Genomic DNA, 26,062 nt, shown 5'->3' with positions numbered 1-26,062 from the left:
AAAAAGTTGTACATGATTTAGGATAATTTACAATTACACTTGTATTTCTCAAGGACCAGAGTTGTATTACACAACATACTCATTCTAGCCACTGAGAATAGAGGGAAAATCAGCCACTTTAGCATAAAAATATTGATGACTAATTCACATACGAGTAATCAATAAGTAAAACTTCCCTTCAGGAAAGCCGAAATAAGTTATTTGTAACAGCTAGCTAGGCCCTTATTGTTGTTGTTATAGTTTTTGCTACAGAACTGTTTAAAATAACGAAACTATGTTTTTTTGCTATGCTGACAATTAGAGTTAACTATCTTTTAATTAAATAAAATAATTAGTAAAAGAGAATCACTCTGTTTACCAGGGAGTAAAAGGAAATTTCATAACAGAAATTTATTTTGGTAGATGCCACAATTTAAGGATTCTCAAATCGAGGATTATGGCTTTTCCAGGAGACTGTGTACCCTTAAATTGAATGCAAAATTTGTAGATTTATGAGCATTTTTTTGGGAGAGAGCCTAAGTTTTATCAGATTTTCAAAGAGATTGTAATCCCCCAAGATTAAGAGCCACTGCTAACACTAGAGTGACCTACTGAATATTAAACTTACTTTCCTTAACTTTTAGAGAAATGTTTAACTGATTAAAATTTGAGAGTTTTAAATCAACAAAGGGAAAATTTTGTTGATTCAGAGTTAGCTTATTCCTCTTAGTCTGCTGATTCTTCCGTGGTATGTCTGGTGATGCTGGGACTTGAGTTACTTGTATTTGTCATAAACTGGCAGGTCCACCCCTGGCAGTTTAGGAGTTAAAATTTCAAATCCTGCTCTAAGAATGTTAAGACACAGGGAGCCCAGCTGAGCCCAGCTGAGCCCAGCAGAGCCCAGCAGAGCCCAGCAGAGCCCCAGCCCTCATGTTAACATGAGCAAGAAATACATACCTGCAGGCGGCTGAGATATTTTTTCCTCAGCAAAAGCTAATTTGTACAGAAATTGGCAATAGCCAGAGTCCATACCCTTGTTCTTCTCAGCTGTGTACCTTGGGCAAGATACTTAACATCTCTAAGCTTTAGTTTTATCATCTGCAAAATAAGATAATAGCACTTCATATCAATGAGATAATGATACCTTGTTCCCTTTGAGGTTTTCAGCACAGCACCTGCCAGAGTACTTAGTACGGCAAAAATCTTAAACCTCTCCTTGTGCATGCCTTGGCTGTCTAAAATAACACCTCTTCTTAACCTTCTAGTTTTTTATCCTGATTTATTTATTTTTCTTAGCCCTCAAGTGCTACCCAATGTTGTTATTTATTTTCTTGTTGATTCTGTCTGCTCCATAGAGAGACATTTTCTTGTTCATTGCTGGGCTCTCTAGGCCAGTGCTAGCACATACAAACAGATGTCCAATAAATATTTGTTGAATGAATGAATAAATGTTAGCTATTATTATTACTTGGCAATTTCTGTCTACCCTTCTTCCCATCTGCGTGGACCAGCTGCTGCAGCTTTTTAAATGAGGTGGGTAGGCCAGGAGGAAAGTCTCTTTCCCTAACTGGGGTAGCTGAAATCGTAGTTTCAAAAGAAATATTAATCTCTTCCAGGCCCTCTCTTCTCAAGCTGTGGCCTACAGACCAGCAGCATCTGTGTCACCTAGAAGTTTGTTAGAAATGCAGAATCTCAGGCCCCACCCCAGTCCTACTAACTTGGACTTGAAACCCCAGGTGACTAATGCACATTATAGTTAGAGAAGCATCATGTCAATCATTTTAAGGGTTTCGAATTTTATCTTGACAGTAATGAGCAGCCACTAAAGTATTTTAGGTTATAGATTATATTATCAGATTTGTGATTTTAAATGATCACTCTTCTGTCAGAAACAGTGGTTATCTCTGGGAAGGACAGGATTTTGCTGGGGACAGAGATGGTACTGAGGCTTTTCACTATATGCGTTTTCCCAGGCCCACTCTGACTAGCGTGTGCCCTGCTCACTCTGTTCTCCCACCCCACCCTCAGACCTATATCATGAAGGATGGACACCCTGCCCTCACATCAAGACTCTGTGCATACTCCACCTAGAGCTACCACTTGCCCACTCCCTGGGCTTAAGGGTGTGCAAATGGGTCCTGTGTTCTGCCAAAGGGAGGACAACCCAGGCGAAGGCCCTGAGAGTGGGCTTAGCCTGTTTGGGCAGAGACTCGCAGGGTTTAAGTAGCCTAGGCTCTGTGGACTCTTTATCTATTGGAGGACTCTTTATCTATGCAGCAGAAAGAGGCCTGCAGTAGGCACTCTAAAGTGCAAGGATGTAATGCCTTTCTGTACCTTCTATTTTCAAATCATGAGAATGTGTGTGTTTTTTTTTCAGTGGATAGGAGGGGTACAAAAGTAGAAACCTGAAGACCAGTTAAAAGGCTATTGCAATGTTTCAGCAATAATTGACATAATGCTTGGACTAGGATGATAGTAACAAAGATACAGTTTCAACTAGCTTTTCTTTTAAGTGTTTCACTGCTATGTTGTTCAGATTGCATAAACTCTATTGATTTTTTTTTTCTTAAAGAGTGTATGGGAATTAAGCCTCTGGCCCTTAAATATTTGAAAGTGTTTTTACTTTGCCCTCAGCTTTCATTATAGTTTACTAGAATTCTAGGTTAAAATCATTTTCTCTCTGAACTTAAAGACGTTTCAATATTTTCTAGCATCTGGTGTTTCTAGTGAGAAGTCTTATGACTGTCTGAATCTTATTCTTTTTTTATAAAATTTGTTTTTGTTTGTTTTATTTTACCTCTCTCTGGGAGCCTTCCCCCCAACCCCAATTTTTTTAAAACTTATTGAACAGTTCAAAGTATTATAGAGTAAATACCACATATCCTTCACCTAGATTCACATATGAACACTTTGCCACAATGGCTTTCTCTAATTCTCTCCTTTTGCTGAACCTCTTGAAAGTTATAAATATTTCACCCCTAAGAACTTTATCTTGTATCTCCTAAGAACAAGGACATTCTGGATGCTAAGGATGTTTTTATTCTTAGAGTTTTGAAATGTCATTAGTATTTCCATACGCCTTTTATTATTAATCCTTTGCATTTAGGCCCTTTCAATATAAAGATATGAATCTCAAATTATTCTTCTATTATTTCTTTTCCTCCATTATCTCTGTTATATCTGTCCTATTTTTTTTTTCTTTAGGCGAGGCAACCCTTTGTTGACCTCACAGATTGCAAGGACCTTGTCAGCTTACAATCCCTTATTTTTTAATTTTTATGCCTACAGCACTTGGTCTTCCTAGGCAGTCTCCCATCCAAGTACTAACCAGGCCCGACCCTGCTTAGCTACCAAGATCAGATGGGATCGGGCTTGTTCAGGGTGGTATGGCTGTAGACATATCTGTCCTTTTTGACCTATTATTAGGTAAGTGTTAGGCCTCCATCTTAACCCTTTAACATATGTTCTTTTGGGGGGGTTAGGGGGGACAGTCTTATTACTTGACAGCTTAGAGAGTTCCTTGAATTTATCTTTCAAATTACAAATTTGCTCTTCAGCCTGGTTCTATTATTTAGTGCTTCTATTTACATGTTTATTCAGCAGTCAGAGTTTAATTTTCAAAAACTCTCATTCTCTCTTCCTTTCTCAGAACAACCAATTCTTGTATTACGAATATTTTATTCTTTGTAATATGAGGATGTCAATATAATTTTTAATTAGTTTCTTTTCCTCTCTGCTGAATCAGCCAGGATCCTGGCAGGAAATGGATGGCACACTCAGATGGGGTTCCTGAAGAGAGTTAATGAAGGCGTGGGTGGAGTTAAGGGAAACCAGCAAGTGATGTTATGCATTTTGGACTAGTAACAGCTGTAAATCTTAAGGGACAAAGGTTGGGAGTAGTTACTAGAATCTAACAAGATTTATCGCTATAGGAGAAGGCTGCCTGCCTAATAGGAACGGTGGCCTTCAGTCAAGGAATATACTCACTGCCTGGGAGGGAGGAAAGTGGAGGAATAAATACCCTGATCTTCTTCCTCCTGTCCTTCAATCTGTTAGTGCCTCCCATTAGGAGAACCTAATTATAAGCCTGATGGCAAGAGAACCCTAATGATGCAGTCCACAGAGGTGAGCATTTTGAAGCACAAAACAAGGTAGAACAGGTCAGAGAGATGATTTGGAGAGGCAAATAGGAAATATCTGGCATACCTATATTGTGTTTACTTCATGACATTTCAAGAAAGACATCTTGATGAGTGGATTGGGGCAGTGAAAAGAGCAACGCTTTGGGCTGATCTCGTATAAGGTGGCAGCAAAAATAAATTGCTCTGGTGAAAAGAGTCAAGATGAGAGCAGTTGAGGGAGGAAAGTTTTCAAGATTTGAGGACTCAAACAAGGGAAGACAGATTAAAGAGGAAAGTAGCGAGAGGGAGGGTAAGAAGATAGGGGTGTCGTCATTGGATGATAGTCTGCCAACGAAATGGATCTCTCTGAAGTGTTTACATTCATTCTTGTTTTCTTTGAATGTGGAAGACAATCATATTCAGCACCCAATTTTAGGGGTTTTCTCTTCCCATACTGTAACTCTAGCTTTTACCTCCAAAATGTCCATAAAAGACCGCTACACTAGCTACATATTAGTGGTACTTTAAGAAACAATGATAGAGTGAACACGTGAGAGCTAGCGGAGTGTGTTACAGCGCAGAGGAGCCCACAGTGAAGGCAACACAATTCCTTGTGCCCAGATAGACTAGATCTCTGTGGGGAGGGAGGGAAAGTTGTGACGAGTGGGGAGACACTCAAGTTCATGTAATCTGAATAATAAGGGCTTCCGGACAGTGGGACATCCAGACTGTAGGTTCTTGGGGTTATGTGACCTTTTATTTGTTATAGAGCAAGTAAATTAAATGGTGTTAGAATGAAGGGTTAAAAAGAATTTGTTTTAAATAAACATATCTAAGAAAACTATTTTGCTAATATTGCACTAGAATAATCATGTCCCAGGAAGTAATGAGATAATGATAGCTATTTACATCTTCTTTCCAGATCTGCATGTGTCTTTTGTGTTCTGGCATCTCTTTGCTACTTTAGACGTGATGTATGTTTGCGGTACTGCTAGTCTTCATTGACACTTGACTCAAGCAAGTCAATTCTTCTCTTCATGGATTCTCTAAAACTTTTAATTTTAACACTGTTTTTCACTATTGCAATGCATTCCTTTTTTTTCGAGCAGTGATTATTTCTTCTTTTATATTTTAAAATAGTGTTCATTTATATCTGTTGGTTATTCAAGTGGCTTAGGAGTTTCTTCCATTTTACGTGCCTTCATGGACCCCTTGCAACCTCTCTTTTCCTTTGGTCGTTTAAATACTTGTTCTTTAGACTTAAGTTCATCAATTTTGAATTGTATAATGTTCTTAATTTTATCTTGTTAAGTTTTTGGTCTTCTTATTGATTCTAATGGTTTGGTTGTTCTATAATAGATTTCCTAAGAATAAGCATTTAGCTTATTCCATCATTTTCTTAAAGACTCCCTTAGCTTTTTTTTCTAAAATTAAATAACTAAATTTCTTGTGTTTTCACCCTGCCACTAGGTTATTTTAGCACTTTGCCATTGTTTTTCATTAGTGACATCTTTGTAGTCTCCTCCAGAATGAGTTCATTTAAAAAAAAAAATTTTTTTATAAGAGTTTATTTGAGTCAAACTGATGACATATACCTGGGAGCAAGATCTCAAGTGCTCCAATGAGTTCCTTTTCTTCATATCACACATTACTGAAAATAGAAGACTATCTAGTTCGCTTCTTTGGTTTCATCTTTTATTAAATTTAACTGCCATCAGATAATATCAGTGCTATGATACATGTCCAGATCTTAGTTACTCAAATTTTCCTAAGGGAAATAGGCTAGACTCCCATATGAGGCCTACCTACTTTCTTTTTCATCCTTTCCCAGATGGATTCACATGCCTCCCTTATCTTCACTATAGGAGAAAAAGAAATAAAATACCCCACCCCCTCAAAAAAACACCTTAGTGATCTAAATTTGTGCTTCCTGAACAGTCTTGTGCTTGCTTCTGTCTGCATTAGGAAGCTACAGCAAAGCCTCTAGGGAGAAAGATATTGATAGAAATTGTAGGTTTGTGTTTTTTTTTTATTATTAGTTTACAGATATATTATTAAGCCAAAAATCAAAATAAGGAATCTAACAAAAGAGTACTTACCAATACGATTATTAGTTTGAGGGAATTAATTTGAATGCAAAACCAGGATTTCTAGTTTTATATTAGTTTTATAATTTTACCTTCCACTGTATGTATAGCAGTAATATTTTCATCCATCCTAAAGGTGTCTCTTTCAAAATTTAAAGGACAGTCCTCATCCTTAGCTACTTCAAGCTCTTATATTAGACTGCAAGGTGTTCTAATCTTTGTAAAAAACCTTCAATGTGTTGGCTTTAGACTATAATTAAAGGTAGTATTTTGTATTATAATAGATAATATAATGTATTATAATAGATAATAGATATATTTTGAAGACAATAAATTATATTTTTAAGTTTTACATTTTTCTGTCTTAAATGGGTAGTATTTTGTGACACCGAGAATATTATTATCAGTCTGTCCACAAGCATATGAAAGACAAATGTGTGATCCAGAGTCTTTTCTACACCTGAGTACACATGTATTTTACTTTTTAGCTCGCAGCCTTGTCTTTATTAGGCACAATAGTCTTTCTTTTTTTTTTTTTAAATCCTCTAGTCATCTCATTCCACCTTTAAGTTACTTCATAAAGAACATTTTGCTTCAGAGTTTCCTCCTTATGTCTCCATGATCTAATAGAAGGGAATGTATGAGAAAGACAATTAAATGATTTTAAAAACTAAGTGAGTTTATATTTTAGTTATTTAGAGCACAGTGGATTATTATTTTAAAATTAAATAATAAAAAGAAACAGATCTCTAAAAATTGAATGAGTAACTGGAAGTGGGAAAAGGAGACACTAAATAACAGCATTCATTCTTATAAAGCTGAGAAGTATCATAATAAAACTAACAGCTTTAGAGGAAAATATTTTTTATAAACCTATAAGAACACCAATAATGAAAATGATTCTCAAATATGCCTATAGTTAAGGAAAATATAAGCTTATGAACGTTAAGGTAATAGATATGAAAATAAGAAATAATAGGAAAAGAAAATTATAAAGAATTAATGAGCTATTGAATTTGGGGACTGAAGGACAGAGATATTGAAAATAAGTAAAATTTTAAGTTTTACAGATCAGGAGGTTGATCCAGTGGCAGGAGTAATTGGGGTAAATATTAGGGAAAATAACTACTTCAGTTATTTTATGTGTCTTATTCAAATAACACAATTTGTTATGTGAAAGGTAACATATCACACTTGAAAAAACTTAAGAGCACACAATATTATTATTGGTAACTATTTCTTTATTTTTAAATTGTCATAGTATATTTGATAATCTGAAGATTTGCAGGCTGATAGATGGATGTCAAAAGTGGAAAAGAGAGAGCTATTTGTTGTTATTTTGCCTCATTACATGTATAGAGATTGCTGAAGTGTTATTGGTTTATCACCACACAGATTTTGCCAACATTAAAGTATATTATCGGTGATATAGACTTATTTAAACTTGATATACTCTCTGTGATTTTTTTTTTTTTTTACTTTCTAATATTTGATATTCTCTAAGCTGGTTAAAAACAACAGATTGTGACTCATGTTTTGATTTGGTGATTGATGACTGTGGCTTTCAAATCTTGCCTTTTGTTCTCAGGTACATACTGTCCTTAAATCATTTTCTATTTTGATGTCAATTAGTACATCTTGCGACAGGGTATTTGTTTATGTAGCTGAATCCATGGTGCTTTGGAATCAAGTATACTACCTCCAATTATAGCCTGACGTGTGGCCTGAGTTACCTTCGGGTTTATTGACTCTGAGCTAAATCTTCCATAAGCTTTTATATACTGTTTTGGCATATAATTTAAGAATATAAGGGTATAGCTGTTATAGGATTTAGAATAATCATGGCCTTTTCAAGTGAAGGAATCTCTAGCAATTGTATATTTGCCTTCATGTTTAAACTCATGTTATAATATTGCTTTTTTTTTTGTCTCTGACATATACACAAACTTAGAATTCTTATATATGATTTTGGTTGGTGTTTTGGTCAAAGGCAAAATTTTATACATGGCCTCACATAATTTATCATTCAGACTGGGATAGTATGAGAGGATGGATTATACCAAGTCAACCAGGATGTATAGTCAACTTCTCTAAAAGATCCTTCATGGTCTGGCTTCTGCTGACCTCTATAGCTTCATTTGGTAATGTATTTATTCTTCCTTACTCTGTGTTACTCAGACTCACAGGCTGTCTGTGTTCCCTTTTTAAGTGTACAGTGCTTTTGAGGGCTTGCTCTTACTAGGAAAGCCTTTATACATGCTTTTCCCTCTCCTTGGACAGAGCTTCCCCTCTCTCTCTTTCACCTCTTCAACTCCTCTTACTCATCTTTCAGATCTCAGTTGTAACCTCCTCAGGTAAGTGTTCTCAGACTTTCCTGACTAGATCTAGTCTTTCTCTTATTATCCCTCAGAGCACCATGCTTTCTCACACTTAAATTGTCCTAGGATTAATGTCTGTCCTCCATTAGAGAGAGGCTTCATGTGGTTAGAGACCATGCCAGGTGTTCTCATCATTTATTTCTCCATCACTCAGCAGGTACATAGTAAAAGCTACATAAATATTTGTTAGATTGATTTAAAAGAGGAAGGTGAAGATCAAGTTTACTGCATAACCCAAAATATTTAGGTGAAATCAATTCTGATATGTCTCATTTAATTTTTGTTTAAAAAATATTTATATTTATAAATGAAAGTTCAAATTTTTAGAAATTTTCATTTTTACATTATGCATAAATAAAAAGTTCCAACACATTAAATTTATTAAAAATTTTTGGTCAGGGCTGGTTTTTCCTTATATAACATGCCTTCAATTATTTAGCTTTAATCTATAGAAACGAATGTGGTTCACAGGTCTTTATATTAGCTCAAATTTTTTTTCCTAAAAGAACTTTAAATTAGAAAAAAACTTTGTTGATTTAATTTTAGATTATTCACATTTTAAAATCAGATATAAATCTGGGTTCAAGTAATATGTGTAAGATATTTCCAAGAATTGAATGCATTTTTAAAAGAAAATGTTAACTTTATGTTAGTATATCAATTTTAATCACAAATTAAGGCTCATATGCATTTATTGAACTAACCATTTAAATTTATTTGATTTGTTGTCAGTCTATCCTGATAAAAGTTTGGAAGGGGAAGTTAGAAAGAGTAGTATATACTTTACCTCTTGACATATTGAAAGGTACCTGTCATAAATTTAACAAAGAGTAAAGGAAAAAGGTGATTATTTCTGATTTTCATTGGGTGGGGGGGCGCGGAAATTGCTACCTTCCAGTAACAAATTTTCTGAGACCTACTAGTGACTCCATGACACAATAAGTACTGATCTCATTTAATCATAATTTAAATAAGATTAAATTATTCTGTGTAGTTAAAGTAGAGTGGAACATCCGACAGATGCTATACTAATTATAGTCATTAATGGCCTATTTTTTCCGACCTAAAAAGGTAAGTGAAGGAGGGAATTGTCTTTGCCTTTGAGGGATTTTCTCTCTAAAAGAGATGAGTTCACTGTCATTGCTATTTATTTTCACATGACACTTTTCTAGAATCTTTGTAAAACTCCGCAGTACTGAACTAATCCACAGAAAAAGCAGACCGCATCTTCTCCCACAGGAAAAAAGACTCGGCAGGTCAGATCAGGCAGATCCGACCTCTCCCACTCCAGCTAGAAATTGCAAAGTTTTATCAATAGGCTCTTTTCAACAGAAGAGCTTAGACATAGATGGGATCTATGGATCAGGAACGCACACATGAGCTTAAAAATGCCCTTACAACATTTCTTGTAATACTTCTCTTAAAAGTCTCTTTTTAAATGTTTTAGAATCTATTTCAGGGGGAAAAAAATCCTCCATAATTACCTTTTGTTAATATTTTATTTAGTGGTGTAGCTTTTTCTACAGATTAGGTGATGTTTACTCCTTAACATAAATGTGTATGCGTGTTGTTGTTCTTGTTTATTAATGTTCAATGCTTAACAGAGGCCTAGTTTCAATGTTTTCAGGCTAAGAACTAAAGGGGTGATTTGTAGAAAACCAAAGTAGGTCAAAGAGTACCATGGTGTAGCAAAGGGGGAAGTCCCTGAGTTGACTCACATTGTCTTGCCTTTGGTGGAGTTCGCTTTCATTGTTATGGTCTAGGACTGTTTTCCTGTGAATGGAAGAAATACTCAATTGCAGAAAAGTCTCAGGAATGTTATCATAAATAACTTTTTAGAATAGTAAGTTATTGTCAATTACTGGGAGGGTTGGTAGGGGCAGTCAAGGGGAGGATAAAAAGGAGAGCTGAATTTGATCTTGAATTCCACAAATCAAAAGCAAAAATATTCATAAGTATGATAGCTTCTCTAAGTATAATGTAAAGAGTGTCATGTAGATCTCTTTAGGATAGAAACTAGTATTTCAAATTTGCCTGCCTGTTCTGCTTCTTTACGTGCAGAGCTGTTGTGGAAGTGACCATGTTTTAGAATCAAGGAGCTATTCCAGATTTATCGACCCATGTCATATTAGTTCCAAACATATGCAAATGAATAAATAAATATTATAAGCAAATCTACTGATCCTTGAAATAGTAACTATCACGTTTCTATGAAATACCATTTTGTATTTCTTTCAGTATTGCTAAGCTACTATTAGAATCTAAGAGCATACTTCAGCTGGCTTCAGAGATCCTAGAATGTTTCTCACATCTCAAAGTTAAAATGAAATTTTCTTAAATTTTAAGAAATGACTTTCTTGGGTTGGTTAAATGTTAAGAATTCATTATCTACAAATTTATATATGTATATATAAATTTTGGAAAACTATATTCAATTTGTTGTTTATTCAAATATAGTATTCCTGATAGCTTGTTATGTTATCTGTTAGAGCAGGTTTATTTTTCTGGCTAAGTGTCCTTTTACTTATGTTTCTCCCCACCCCCCGACACACACACCTTTTTAAGAGCAAGAGACCCGTGAGAACACTAAACCTTTCAGAGCTCAGAGTTGCTGAAGTTATTTTCTATTATATTTGCCAAGAATTGCTGAGAATTTTAAAGCTATCATATGAGTGAATACCAGTTGCCTAGATTGTTTGATGATTTTGGACAAGCGTGGATCAGGATTTCCTGTAATTTTTCCTCCTCTTCTGGAGCCATGTTGCCTCTATCTCTGAGCAGTTGTACACTTGGAATAAAAAAACAAAGCAAGGTCACTGGGTCTAAATTACTTTTACTTCTGTGCCAAATGAAACTTTCCTTCTGTTATGTGTTACACTTTGGGCATCTTTTGGTATCTAGAGAGAGATTTGCAGTTAGGAGGGGGAATGTGGGTTTTTTAGGAGAGGAGATTTTTTTTTTAGCTGAAGCCTCACTTTTTCTGTCCTTCAGTCAGGACAGAGACAGCCAGTCCCTCCTGTTTGGCTGAAACATGTTCCTAGAATCCCTAGAATAGGATAAAGCAGATTATCATTAGAGAAACCCATTTTCCTGTGTATTATATAATCCAGCAGTGTAGAATCCATTCCTGAATTCTGTTTTGAGATGTAGCTGAATGGATTTTTTAAAGGATATGTCAAAGGGAGACACATTTTAAGAAGTAAGCATTCTACTTAAGGAATTGTAATTGCTAGCTGAGTGAAGGGGATGATCCTAGCCATTGTCTTCAAATACCAGGAGTGTGTGCAGGACAACCTGGGTATTTCTTCTGGATCAGGAAATGAACGGCTGGGTTCCAGAAGATAAGACGAGTATGAATTTCTGAGCAGAGGCAGATCTTTGAATAAAATGAACTCTCTTTGGAAACTGTAATTGGGTTTTGGGAATTGTTGAGTGTGTCAATTAGGAATGTGTTTGGCTGTAAATAACATAAAACTTTACTATGTGGCTTAAATAGAGGTCTCCCTCCAAAAGAAATCTTAATTTAGGTAGTCCAGAGATGATGCTGATGCCCAACTATATAAATAATGACACTCTACCATCCTTAGAATGAGATTCTCATTCTCAAGGTCACCAAATGGCTATTATACCTTCAGACATCAATGTATTTATCTATAGCTGTATAACAAATTACTCCCCAAACATATCAACTAAAAACAACAAGCACTCATTATCTCACACAGTTTCTGAGGGTTGAAAATTGAGAGTGGTTTAGCTGAGAGGTTCTGGCTCAGAGTCTCTCATGAGGTTGCAGTCAAGTTAACAGCTGGGGCTGTAGTCCAAAAAAGGCTTGGCTGAGCTGGAAATCTGCTTCCAGCCTAACTCATATGACTATTGGCAGGAGACTCAGTTCCTCTGCACATGGACCTCTGCATAGGGCTGTTCATGACCTGGCAGTGGGCTTCCCCCAGGGCAAATGGTCCAATGGGGCAGGGAGGGGTGTGTGGGGGGGGTGGGGATTGTTGATAGTCTTTTATGACGTAATCTTGGAAGTGAGCTAGCACCATTTCTGCCATAGCCTGTTGGTCACACACCCTGATCCAATATGGGAGGGGACTACAAAGCTGTGAATAACAGGAGACAGGGCTCACTGGGGCCATCTTGGAGGCTGCCTACTATACATGGCAACATGTTTCTGTCAGTAAGAAGGAAAGAGGCAGTGCTAACAGACTTCTGTTTGTGTCCCATTTTTACAGAAATGAAACTCTTACAAGTAACTAGCTACCAGAAAATATTTAAAGTTTACTTAATTATGGATTACAATACAGTTTATTATGAGGAAATTTTAGGCTATTTCCCCCTCTATATTCTTTCATATTGTTGGCACAAAGTATTCTGACAATAAATTCTGAAATTTGAAACTACCCAATGTTTATATTTTCAGATCTAAAAAGATAATTTTTTTCCTATGACAAACATTTATTCAGGCTTACCAAATGTCATAACAATTATATTAGTAACTTAAATTTTTTTGGAAAATTTGAAATAATCTCCGCTGGACATTGTTTCACTTGGTAATCTTTTCCTTTCTAATGATTACTAAATTTTTGAGAATTACATTGGTGATTGGAATAACCACACTTGTTTACCATATATTTTTTCAGTAGTTAATACCAAGTTACATTTCTGAAAAGCACCATACGACATGAAAACATGAGAGTAGAATCTGAACTTAAACTAGGGACCCAAGAGAGATTGAAGAGGAGAGTGGAGGGAGTTGGATGCACAAAATAAATTAAAGAGAGGTTAGGAGCAGAGTATCCTACTCTTACTCTCCTCTCTCCACACAGAGACCAGTAGGAAGAGAATTCTCTCTGGAGAAAATAAAGTTGAACAAGTGGTACAACTAGTGACTGGCAGGTAGAGGTGAGGATTGGTACCTAGAGCATCAAAAATATATCCCACTGGGAGAGGAAGCTTGTTTCATATATGTGCTAGAACAACTATTCAGCTTCTTGGGGGAAAATAATGGAGTTTGAACCTACTTCACAGCATCAAATGTAGCTGATATTTTGACCTAGAGTTAGTGAAGGTCTTTTAGAGAATAAAGACAAGGGAAGAAACTTAAAAGATAGTTTTGATTGCATAAAAATTAAGTACATAAAAAGTCCATAAAATTAAAATATAAACCACAAATTTGAAATAAAAGTTGGATCATATATAAAAAATGTTAATATTCTTAATGTATTAAAAGCTTTTAAAATCAATAAGAAAAAGCAAAGGACGAAAATACATGTTATAAAGAAACAAAAGTTGCCATTAAATATGCAAAAAGGTTAACTTCACAATAATAGAAGAAATGTTTAAAGTGATTATTTTTTTGTCTGCTATATTGGAAGTTTTTTAAAAGTGATAATCCTCATGTAAGTCAGGACATGTAGTATGTAACTTCTAGTTTTTCATACCTTTTATTTAGTAATTGCACTTAGAACAAAAACATTTCTTCACAATAGATCTCTAATAGAATGCTTAACTGTATTTTTAAAAGATTATAAAAATCAGATAGAAAAAATCTTTTAAAACTAAAGTCTGAACTTTAGACTGTACTCTCTTTTATTAAACTGAAAAAATTAATGAATTAATTGTCTCTTTCTCTCACCTTCTGTTTTTGTTAGATTATTATTTTATATTTTTAATATTTATAACATTTAAATTCTATTTCATAACCATAACTCCCAGAGTTAGTCTTAGTTCTGTATTTAGGTGGACTTGTGGTTCATTATTGATATGAATAATCAACAGAAAATTAAATTAACAATAACTTAGAACTATGTTCAGAGAATTTTAGCCAGACACCACTGCCTCTACCTGTCTCTCCAAAAAACAACTAAGAGAAAAGAATAGAAATATCTTGTTGGTAACATTAGAAAATGGGGAAAATTACGAGGGAAATGTTTGGGCAAGAAATAATTCCCAAATAAAAATGAAAACTACTAAGACTGTATAAAGTAGGTTTACCAATTAAAAAAAAAAGAGCAAATCAAATTTTCTTACCACTTTTGAGAAAATTAGACTTGATAAAAATAATGGCCACAAAAGACAACTCACAGTGCCAGAACCTATCATTCATCAAATTTGATATGGATGATAAAATTTGATGTGGAGAAAAATCTGATGGATGAATCAAATCTTCATTGTAAAATTTATGGGAAAAGAATTTATGTTATGAAAATAATTTCAGGAAACTGAAAATGGAAAAAAATTGAATGTAAGATAACTATACTATATAAATAATTGATCATAGAATTCAGTTGCCTCAGAAAATATGTTCTAGATGAAATTCATTATTAGCACAATTAACAAAAATTCAGAAATTTGGAATCAAACATTCTGAACCTGAGGGACTCAAAGGACTGCATCAATAAATATAGCAACTGATATACACATTAACAGAGATTACAAAAGATTTATTATTCAAGAGTCAAATCTACTGACAGTAACACAGTTTCTACATGACATACAATCTTGTTATATTAAGATTGTTGACATATAGGGAGGCAATTTTAAGTTTGTATCTTAGAAATACCTTTTACCATAAACTTTCCCAGTACCCTCACCTCCCACCCGCTGATGAAGAGCCCAGGTTTTTCCAGCTTATTCTCAATGATATGATTACTCTTTCCATTTTCATAACTGTAATATCATCATTCCCAGACTACTAGTATGTCTGAATCTATATCAACGTTCCCCGTTTCTAGGTCAGCCATGGGGCCTCGACATGCCTCTGTATTAAATATCAGCTAATTGACCCATACCTGTTACAATCTAGCCCAAAGCCATTTTCTGGTACTCTACAGAATCCTCTTCTGTATTAGCACATTAGACCCAGAAGGAAACAAACAAACCTCTTTTGAATTTATCTACATTCGAGTGTATTTTAAAAGGTATTTAAAAGCCACCACTTCTGTTCCTAAAGTGTTCAGGCTTATTGACATGGAAATGATAGGTCCCAGAAAATCTTTTCAAAACTGAGCAAATAGTCATCCTTCTATTCCTTCGTTAAATCCAACCTTAATGAATTTTCTTTCCCTTAAGTTTCAGATAAATGCAGTAAAAGTTGTGTGCCTTTTCGTTGCATTTAGCATTGAAGCCAACATCCTTAATGTGGCCCATGAGGGCTTTTTCACTGCCTTGGTCCTGCCTCTTCTTCCAGTCTCACATCCATGTTGCCCCTTACCCTCTGTGCTCCTGCTTAGTTCGCTGGCTTTGTTATTATTGTTCCCTCTTTGATTCATCCAAGTCCCTCCTATCTCAGAGCCTTTCTCACGCCTCTCATTCTGCTTGGAATGTTCTCCCCACTTCTCCCTCCTCATGCTTTATTAACACCTACTAATCCTTTATGTCAGTATAAATCTTAATTATGCTTGGAAGTAGAATATGTAGCTTATGACTTCAGTCTCTGCCGGTTTAGTATCTGGGTTCCCCTTGCAGCTCCATATTTACTGGCTACATAATCTTAAGTTATTTGACTTCTTTCTGAGCCTCAATTTCTTTATCTGTAAAATAGAGGGACATAATTCTGCCTCATGAAGGTCCTATGATTATTAAATGAGAACATGAGATAAACCATGTCAAGTACCCAACACAGGGCCTATGACTAGCATTGAATAAAATACTCAGTAAATGTTAGATAAAATTATTCCCAATCCACCTCCTACTCCCAATTCCCTATAAACACACACACACACACACACACACACACACACGTGCGTGTATACCACGTTACTAAACAGCCTAGGCAAACTTCTTTTATTATACAGAGACATATGACCATGTACCTTCTATTCCTAATATTTACAATTTACTGCAACTGTGATTTTAAATTAATTTTTTTAATTGGTTAGTTAATATCTATCTCCTTTACTAAATTATAAGCTCTATGGGGTTAGCAGTTCTGTAATTTTGCTCACCATATCCTCAGTACTTAGCTCATAGTAAGGCAATAAGATTTGTTGAGTGTGTAAACAAATGAATGAACTAGAGGTGTATGTCCTGTCCCCTATTACTAACAGCATACTTGGTGGTAATAATGTTTCCTATACAGTAATCTTAAATCACTAATAAAGCCTATAAATCACTAATTTAATACCAATGACTAGAAAATAATCTAGTATCAGTAACTTATATGAAATATTTGTCACTAAAAATTGTTTTCAGGTCTTTTTGAATGTAACATTTTAACAGTATTAAAGAAGACTCTTGTTTTCAATAACATTGGAAAAGGATCCCACTAAAAATATAAGTACAATTAAGGCTAGAAATACTATTTTAAGTAATGTTTGATCTCAGCTATGTAAAAATATGCATAAAGAAAAGAACTGGAAGTAAATATATTAGCATGTTAGTGGTGGCTTTCTCTGAATGGTAGAATTATGATCAATTTTAATCATTTTACATTTATAGATATAACTTTTTTACTTTCTTACAGCAAAACTTTAATATTACCAAAAATTATCTTTAAACCTTTTAAATTATTTCTGAAATATATACAGGGATCCTTTTCATTCATTCATTTATTCAGCAAGTATTTATCGAGCAGCTGCTGAGTGCCAAGCACTGCTCTAGGTCAAGAGATGAGGCTATAATAAAATAGGCAAAAAATCCTGTTTTTGTGAAATTTCCATTCTGATATATATTGCAGCTACCTGTATGACTTTGGTTTGCAACTCCCCTTCCACATATTTCCTAAAAACGATGTCACATTAGTGATTTATCATTTTCTTCTGGTGTTCCATTACAGGAAAAACAAAAACAAAAAAAACCATTTACTGCAATTTCCAAACTCTTTGCAGTTCTTCAACACTTGTCATGTTTTTCATACCTTAGAATCCTATCTTTGACGTAATAGTCCAGGGTAAGATGATAAGAGAGACACAATATAAACATTTCTGAAGGGTTACATTTTCTCTTTCAAAGAATCAATTCATGTAGTGTTACTCATTAATATATAATGTTGCAGCTTGTCCAACTCCTTTAATGTTAAAAAAATAGTCAACTGAGTTGTTACATTATCAATAAAGTAGCACCATTATAATCCCACTCTTCAAATGTTCAGTAAATAAAAAACTTTTCATTTTTTCTAATAAAAGATTCTGATTTTCTGAAACTTCATGGAATCCTGCTAGTTCATAAAACCAACTTTAAAGCTACTGAGTGGAAAGAATTTGTAAATCATTGTGAAACATTTCTGAAATGAAATCCTCTGTTTCTTAATGGAAGTTAGTTCTTAAAGCAATTGTTTAGGACCCAGGTTATATTCCTATGTATAAGTACTTTTAATCCTTGGCGATTAGCTTCAAAGATCAGCTCATTGGGAGGTGGGCTGTGGGGTGGGGGAGCCTGTTCTTACTTGAAAAGTTATGCTAATTAGACAAATTATACAGTAACAATCTACCACGTATAAATTGTTTCTATGGAAATATATTTTGAGGACTACATCTCCCCTATCTAAGCAGTAGAAGCTGTGCTTTTCCCTCTTTGCCTTCCCATTCTAGACTGGGATCCAGAGCCTGGAAAGTGGGTATGGAAAAGATAGGAGGCCAGTGGTGATTATTTGTCGGCACCAGTATTTTATTAATTCCGTGTTCTTACTCAAAGAAGATAGCTCTCTTGGAAAGTTGCTCTTTGTATGGTCAAAACTAGAGAACAGAGCATTTGCTTTGAAGCTTAAAAACCTTAGTTAAGGATTGTGTAAGTCTGGTGTTGTGATTTGGGAGTTTGAGGGAGAACTTATGCTGCTTGCCCATTTGTTTAGACAGGTTATTTGAACATTGGAGACAGCTTTGGTGTTTGTCTGCCTCTCGTAGGAAGCTAATGTCATCAATCTCTTAGACCATTCCAACTAACATTATTCCTTTTGGAATAATTTTTATATATTTAAAGTCTATTTTTAATATTTAAAGACTTGGCATACTGTCTCTGTCTTTAGCAAGCTGGTAAATCTATGACTCACTATAAACTGAAATGAGTTTTTAATGACAGAAAAAAATTCCACGTGCCTTTCCTAGGTTGAGCATGTGTTTACTGCTACTTGATAGGTGCTGTTGCAGATAGACGCCACCTCAGTAATAGCACAGTTGGTCAGCCCTTCAGCAGCTCCTAGTCAGTTCAGTTATTGCTCTACTTGAACGCATTTAGATTTGAAGTTCCTCCCTTCACCGGCTGTCTCTATCATGGGATGAGAGCAAGGTTATGACATGCCACACAACCTGTTGAAAACTGAAAAAGTAGTTAAGTCGGATGCCTGATAACCAGTTTGGCCTTTTCACTGAATTGGTCCATATTTTTACTTCAGATACAAAGTTTTAAAAATCAATTGTTCCTGTACTTACCACCTTTCCTTTATTCTTGTTTTGTTTGTTGTATTCTACAATGCTGTTTTATCTATGAAACTTCATTTTAAAATTTCTTTTAAAGCTGTTACCTCGGTGTCACACCAAAGTCAGACACATGGTTTTATTTAAATCTTCTTCTCTGGGTGTTGACGTTTGCTTGAGTGTTGACGTTTGCTTTGACATTTAATTCCTATGATGCAATTTTCTTGTTGAAAAAATTTAAGTTTTATGTAAGTTAACTTCCTTTCAGTTCTGATTATATATATATATATATATATATATATATATATAATCAGATATATATATATATATCTGACTTCAATATATGTGTCAAATATACTGAATATATGTATCTCAATCTATCAATATGTAATATCTCAACAAATATTAACATGTAATATATTAACATAAATAATAAATATTTACTCTCCTTTTTTGATACCAACTTTTCCTGATGTGCCAAGATATTTTTCAAGTTTTATAGAGATTATGGCTATATTCATTCATTCATACATTCTACAGATGTTTGTTGAAAGACAGCTCTGTGTAAAGAAGTATGTTAAACAAAAAGATAAAAATACTATGTCCCAGTCCCTGCCCTCAAGAGAGTATTTAGTGGAGAAAATAGAGAAGTAAACTGTTAAAATGTTTTAAGTACTTGTCTCCTCAATTATTATAGCTCTCAACTTCACAAATTGGAATATGATTACAGCCTGGGATCTGTGGCTATATGTCAGTGGAGTAAATATTTGATAGGTCATGACTTGAATCCGTTGCCTTACCTTCAATACATGTAAATTTGGAATTATGTGACAGGCAATTTGGGCTTTATTTTGCATTTACGGGGTTTGCCATTAATAATTCATGCCCTTCCTATGAACACCCCTATCTGTACCTCAACATATGCCAGTTTATCTTTTTTTGCCCTACAACCCTTTTGGTACACTTAGAAGTTGATTTCCTTTTTACTGATGGTACTATTTCTTAGTGCTTTCAGTTGGAACATATCTTACCCCATGAAGATGGAAATTATTATTGTAAGTTTCTCCCAGATGAAATGCTCTCATCTGACATTTTTTTTTTTTTGGAATCATGCCACTGCCAATCCTATGATAGCTGTACTGTTCTTTCCAACATGATTTTCTGTTGCACCGTGTAGTAAAATCTGCGTATCATCTTTCCCACCTAGAATAAATGCAGCATGTCTTCCTGGAATTTAAAATAGGATGAGGAAAGAAAGGGAGGGCCGGTTTGAAGAAGAGATAAGTAATTTAACTGGTAAGTAATTTAAAACATTATTTTAGGTTAAAAATAAAGCATAGCTGTATTAAGGAGTAAGATAAAATTCGACATAGAGAATTGTCCTACTTGTGGGACAACTGGCCAGTTACTCTTCGGCTAGTCACCACTTTATCTCCTACGGAAGGAATTCTCTCCCTTCAGAGATTAGAAATGCCTCTATGGAAAATTTTGAGAAGCCCTTCCTATCTGATCTTCTACATGTGTTTGCGTTGAAGGAAGAGGCTAGGGAAGGTGGCTGCCGTCTCAGAGCATAGCTTTTTTCCTAGGTAGTAGCTATATTTAACAGCAGACCTTTAGGACTATTCCTCCAGCTTTTGTTGGCTAAACCCAGTGGGGCAATACTAATGGTGTAGATCTCAAGTCAAATAAGCAAGGTAAGTCGAGGAATGTTTCAGGAAGATGGTTTCTCAATTCATTCGCTTGTGGTAACTTGCTTAAAACACGTATAAGCAGGGCCAGTTGGGGGCAGCTGAATATTCATTTAGGCCTTTGAGATCTTGTAAGACAAAATATTAAAGGCAGTCTCCTTTCATTTTCTTCTTCCTTTTTGGGGGGTATGGCTGGTTGGTAGAGCAGTCAGAACACACACAGCATTTATCAATTAAATTCTCAGTCTTCTATGGGTGTGATTTGTAGCACCACCAAAACAAGTACAATAATAACATCAAAGGTCGTTGATCACATATCACCATAACAAATATAATAATAATGAAAAATTTGAAATATTTTGACAGAGACACAAAGTGAGAAAATGCTGTTGGAAAAATGTTAAGACTTGCACAATGCAGATTGCCACAAGCCTTCATTTTTTTTTTTTTAATTTCAACTTTTATTAAAAAAAAAAAACAACTCACTTGTCTCCTGGGAGCTTGCACTGTGAAATTATAAACTGCACAGTTTTTGTTTTTTGTTGTTGTTGTTGTTGTTTGTTGTTGATTTTAAACGTGACAGTACACACAATGGAGAATATTAATTTTGTTTTGTTTTGGACTAGAACTATGTGTTTTACTTTCTCCTCCTTTGATTAAAGCTGTCTCAGGTTTTATGCAGAGGGGCCAGATTAATGATAGGGAGCAAAGAAAGGGGCCAGAAGGCTGGTGTCTGTAGGTCTCTCACCCCAGCCCCTTCGCCCCCAAAATGACCTCTCCTTATTTCAGCCCAGAGTCTGAGAGGTGGGACTGTTTCCCAAAAGAAAAGGGCCTTTTATCCTTTTCCAGCCTTGATATTTTCCTTTTCTATTCTTTATTTTTCAATTATTGTTGATGTACAATATTATATTAGCCTCAGGTGTACAACATAGTGATTAGACATTTATATAACTTACAAAGTGATCACCCTGATAAATCTAGTACCCATCTGACACCATACATAGTTATTACAATATTATTACTATATTCTCTATGCTATACTTTAGATCCCTATGAGAGAAGTCCATTTTTGAAGGAGATTCTTCTTGTCACTATTTCCGTGAATGTTAAGTGTAAAATATCGCATTAGATTTTTTAAACCTTGTAAATAAAACATTTTTTATGTCTTATATTTCACAATGAATGAATCATTGAATGTTGAGGCCCTTGGTTTTTCTTTTAGAGCAAAGAATGGGATATACTTTTTCAATCTATACAGATTCAAAATCAAATTCTTACTTTAATTTAGAGTTCTTCTACATATTGCTTCACATAGTTTATTTAAGAAACATTTATCAAGTGCACTGGAGAAACAGATAAGGCAAAGGACTCGCTCTCAGGGAGCTCTCACACAAGTGGGTGAGAACAACAGGTAAACAGGCTGTTGTAATACATAGTGTTGTACTCTGAAAAAGATCGTGCAGAGGGCTTTGGATGATTGGAAATGAGACACAGAAAGGGAATGGTCTTAGAAGGCTCTATGGAAGAGTAAAGCCTCATCTGGGTCCTGAAGCCTGACAGAATAGTAGCCAGTTGAGGTGGGAGACAAGGTGCTATAGTCAAAGAGATTAGCATGTACAAAAGCCCAGAATCATGAGAGGTACCATGTTGAAGAAACTGTAAGTTGAACTCAGTATGATTGCAGAGGTAGGCAGAGGTGTGATCCAGAAGGGAATTATATGCCATGTGAAGAATCTGGAGTTTATTTTGAAAGTTAAAGAACCATCATCAGATCTGCAATTTAGAAAGAGTGCTGCAGTGTGGAGAATAGTCTGGAAGATGGCGTGAACAAGATAGAAAAGAGGCTGTTAATATAACCCAGTAGAGACCAGGAAAGAGATCAGATTGATGGAGTTGGGGTTGAAGGCGAGAGGATAGATATGACAGCTTTTAGGATACAGAATATTTAGAACTTGGCAAGAGATTAATAAGAGTGTCGGAGAAGTCTAAGAAGGGACCTGCAGGTTTCTGAATTAGACAACTGAATGTCTGGTGAGGCCTTCAGGGAGATAGAGAATATAAGAAGTGGAAGTATGGAGGCATGGGTGGGGCGAAAGGTGATGAGTTTGGCTTTTAATGTGTTTGATCTGAGATGGTTGTGGGATATCAAGGTGTAATATATGAGGTAGCTGGATACACGGGCCTCGAATTCAGGAGGAAGGACTAATGTAATTATAGCCTTCATCAGCATTAATTGTTACAGTTTTGCAAGAGTGAGATCACCCGGGGAGAAGATGAACAGTAAGAAGGCTGATGATGGATGGAACATCGGAGAACATCTATTTATAAGAAAACAGCAGCAGCAGCAGAAGAATCCACAAAGGAGATTGATATTGAATAAGCAGAAATGAAAGATGAAACCTGAAAGAGGATATTATCTCAGACACTAAGGGAGAAGAGATTTCAGAAAAGTATTGGTCAGTAATGTCAATTGTGGAAGAAGTGAAGTAAGTCAAGACCAGTATGGTATCTATGCCTGGGCTGGAGGTAAAAGAAGGAAGCAGTAGGGGCTTTGTCTGATAGACCGGAGAAGAAGGAAACCCTGAAATAACCAACTTATTTATTCAAAGATATGGCAGGCAGATTTGCAGAAAATAGCTGAAACTGGGAGGAATTTTGCTCATTCCAAAAGTAGGGAAGTGCAAGAGGCCCACTCCACTGTAAGAAGTACTGAAGAGCCTGGAGCAGTACAGCTTTTATGAACTCTCAAAGCTGGCCTTCCAGTGGCTTCTTTCTAGGACTGGGTCCCATGTTGAGGAACAGTTGCTGGGAGTGAATAAACATTGAGAATAAGGACAGCAGAGATGAAAGGAAAAAGAAGTCCATGGTGAGAAGAATGGAAGTCAAAAAACTGAAGGAAGCAAGCTGCCACAGTTCTGAACACTATACAAAACAACAGTAAAGGGAATTCTGTGAAGTTAGAAAATCTGTCTTGACCCTGTCTCATTCAAAAAGTTCAAGAAAACCAATTTCACATAAAAATGGGCAATACACAAGTTACAATAAGAAAGAAGAATAAGGAGTTAAATATCTCTGCAGATAATGAAAACATGCTTGAAAGATTAGCCAAATACTATAACCTACTATTTCAAAACAAGTTAAAAGACATCAAGGAAATGAATAAATGGAAGAATAACAATCAGAATTTTAAAAAACTCAGAAGTGAGGAAACATAACTCTGCAAAGAATTAGAAGTAAAAGAAAATTTCATTTTAAGAAATGAAATAAACTAGAAAGAATGCGAGTCCAAAAAATAATGCCTTAAAAGAAATAGAAGGTGAAAAGGAAACAAAAAATAGAAAAGAAATGAAGAAAAAATTTTAGAGGATTTGTGAGAAGAGACATATCAAGGATAGGTAGAAAAAATACAGCATATAGATAATAAAAATCACCAAAGAGGTAATCAGAGCGAAGGAACAAAATGAACACTAAAAACTACCTTTCAAGAAAACTTTCCTGAAATTAAAAAATAAAAAAACTACACATTGAAAACAAATAACATGTGTCAAAGAATATTGACCAGAATGACCATTACCAAGACAGTCATAGTAAGCTATAAGGGAAAAACTTAGATTATCACTAGACTTTTCAATAGAGCAAAATATTTAAGATACTCCAAGAAAGTGTGAGCCAAGGATTTTCTAACTTTCAAGTTTGAACAACTGTTATCAATATGTAAGAGCTTAGAGAATCTATTTCCTATGATCACGTTCTGTAGAATCTACTTAGGAGCTTCAGACTACCAAAATGACTAGAGACATCAATTACGTGTGCTTATTGCTACTAGGGTGCCCTCTTAGCAAACAGAACAATGAAATATATGTGTACACTAACCTGTGTATATGCATGTATCTTTAAATATTTCTGTGTGTAACCATCTCTGTCTATATTAAGCTAAACATGAGTTTGTAGTGATGTCTCTAATTCTAACCCATTAGCACATGGATCACTCTAGATTCCTCCCCTTATCTGCAAATTTCCACACCAACAGTGAGAAATCTGTCTCACACCATCCACCATCCATTTACTTAATTGTTCAATTTCAGTATAGCAATAGCCAAACTGTTAACCAGTACTCTGTGGGAAACGACTTTATCAGTAAGAGTACAGTACTTACATGTAGTCCCTTTTGCTTTTGTCTTACAGACTACTCATTTTCAAAGTTACTTAAGTCAGCACATTTTCCTCCACCCCCTCAAGGAAGGTGGTTTCATACATTTGTAATTCAGTTAGATGCTCTTGTCACAGTCTGCATTCCTTCTTGGGATCTTCCAACCTGCTAAATGATTTTTTAGTATTTAGATTTTTAGCATTATAGTATTCCCTTATCTTTTAGTCTCTGCAGATTCTTTAATGATAATCCTTTATTTCATTCCTGATACTGGTAATTTGTTTCTTCCTTATTTTTTTTCTTCATCAGTCTTGCTAGAGGTTTTTGAATTTTTTTCTTTTCAAAGAACCAGTACTTTGTTTCAATGATTTTTCTCTATTATCATTCCGTTTCAATTTCATTGAATTTTGCTTTTATCTTTATTCCCTTCCTTCTGCTTGCTTCTCAGTTTATATTGTTTTCCTTTCTCTGAGTTCTTGAGGGTAGGAACTTAAATTTTTTTTTTTTTTTTAATTTCCTCCTCCTTAATGTATGGGCTATGTTGAAAGTTCTGACTATCCCCTAACGCCTCCTCCACCACCACCCAGGCAGAGAAGGAGGGACCATTGCTTCTGGTGTGAGTCTCCTCCACTGATATTGCCAGTGGTGGAGGGTAAGGAGCATTACTGCCCCCTGGGGATGAAAGTCCTAGCTCCCTACTCAGTGCTCTCTAACTCTACCCTGGCAGGGACTTAGGGTACTTTGTTACAGCCTGGCAAGGATGGAAACCTAGTTTCCCCACTTAGCCTTTGCTGATGTGAGTTGAGAAGAAGGCCAGTTTGGTGGTAATGGTGGTGGTGTTCGATTTCAGTAGATTGGCTATTGTTTAAAATGTTCTGACTTGGTAGGCTGCCCCTTTCTTGGTCCTTTACCTGGAGAGAACAGGCTTTTATGTTTTTCATCTATAAAAATCGATTTAAAATATTGTTTTAAAAAATCCTTTCTAAATATATCTTAAAGGATAGTGTGTGTATTATTTCAATTTTTTTGTGGTAAGGAGACACAGGCATATTAAGTTCAAATACTTGCAAATATATAATCTGCAGTAGATTTCCTATCTAGTCTGTATGTATGTTTAATAAAATACATCTTTTGCACCAGAAATCTTCCCATTTTTCAGTGGTACTTAAGACAAAACGAGAAAAATTTGAATATTTACATATCTAAGCATTCATATATTCATCATCGGTCTTCTAAATGGTTTGCATAAGCTCAAGCATGAGGACGTTAGATCCTTGGAAAATTATCTGCTAGATTGTCCTGGT

General features: G+C 35.2%; 1 protein-coding gene and 1 non-coding gene across 2 annotated transcripts in view; one reads left to right on the top strand and one right to left on the bottom strand.

Moving 5' to 3' along the window:
• The window catches only part of SESN1 (sestrin 1), an 88,855-nt gene that overhangs the window by 18,164 nt on the left and 44,629 nt on the right, over positions 1-26,062 (top strand). The window lies entirely within an intron of this gene.
• LOC120610095 (5S ribosomal RNA) lies at positions 3,259-3,377 on the bottom strand. Its single transcript, XR_005654872.1, has one exon. It is a non-coding gene; the product is annotated as a 5S ribosomal RNA (ribosomal RNA).

The sequence above is a fragment of the Pteropus medius genome, unplaced genomic scaffold (genome assembly GCF_902729225.1).
Source record: "Pteropus medius unplaced genomic scaffold, Ma_sr-lr_union100, whole genome shotgun sequence".
Lineage (NCBI taxonomy): Eukaryota > Metazoa > Chordata > Mammalia > Chiroptera > Pteropodidae > Pteropus > Pteropus medius.
Note: the sequence above shows the minus strand (reverse complement) of the source record. Positions and strands in the feature narration are given on the sequence as shown.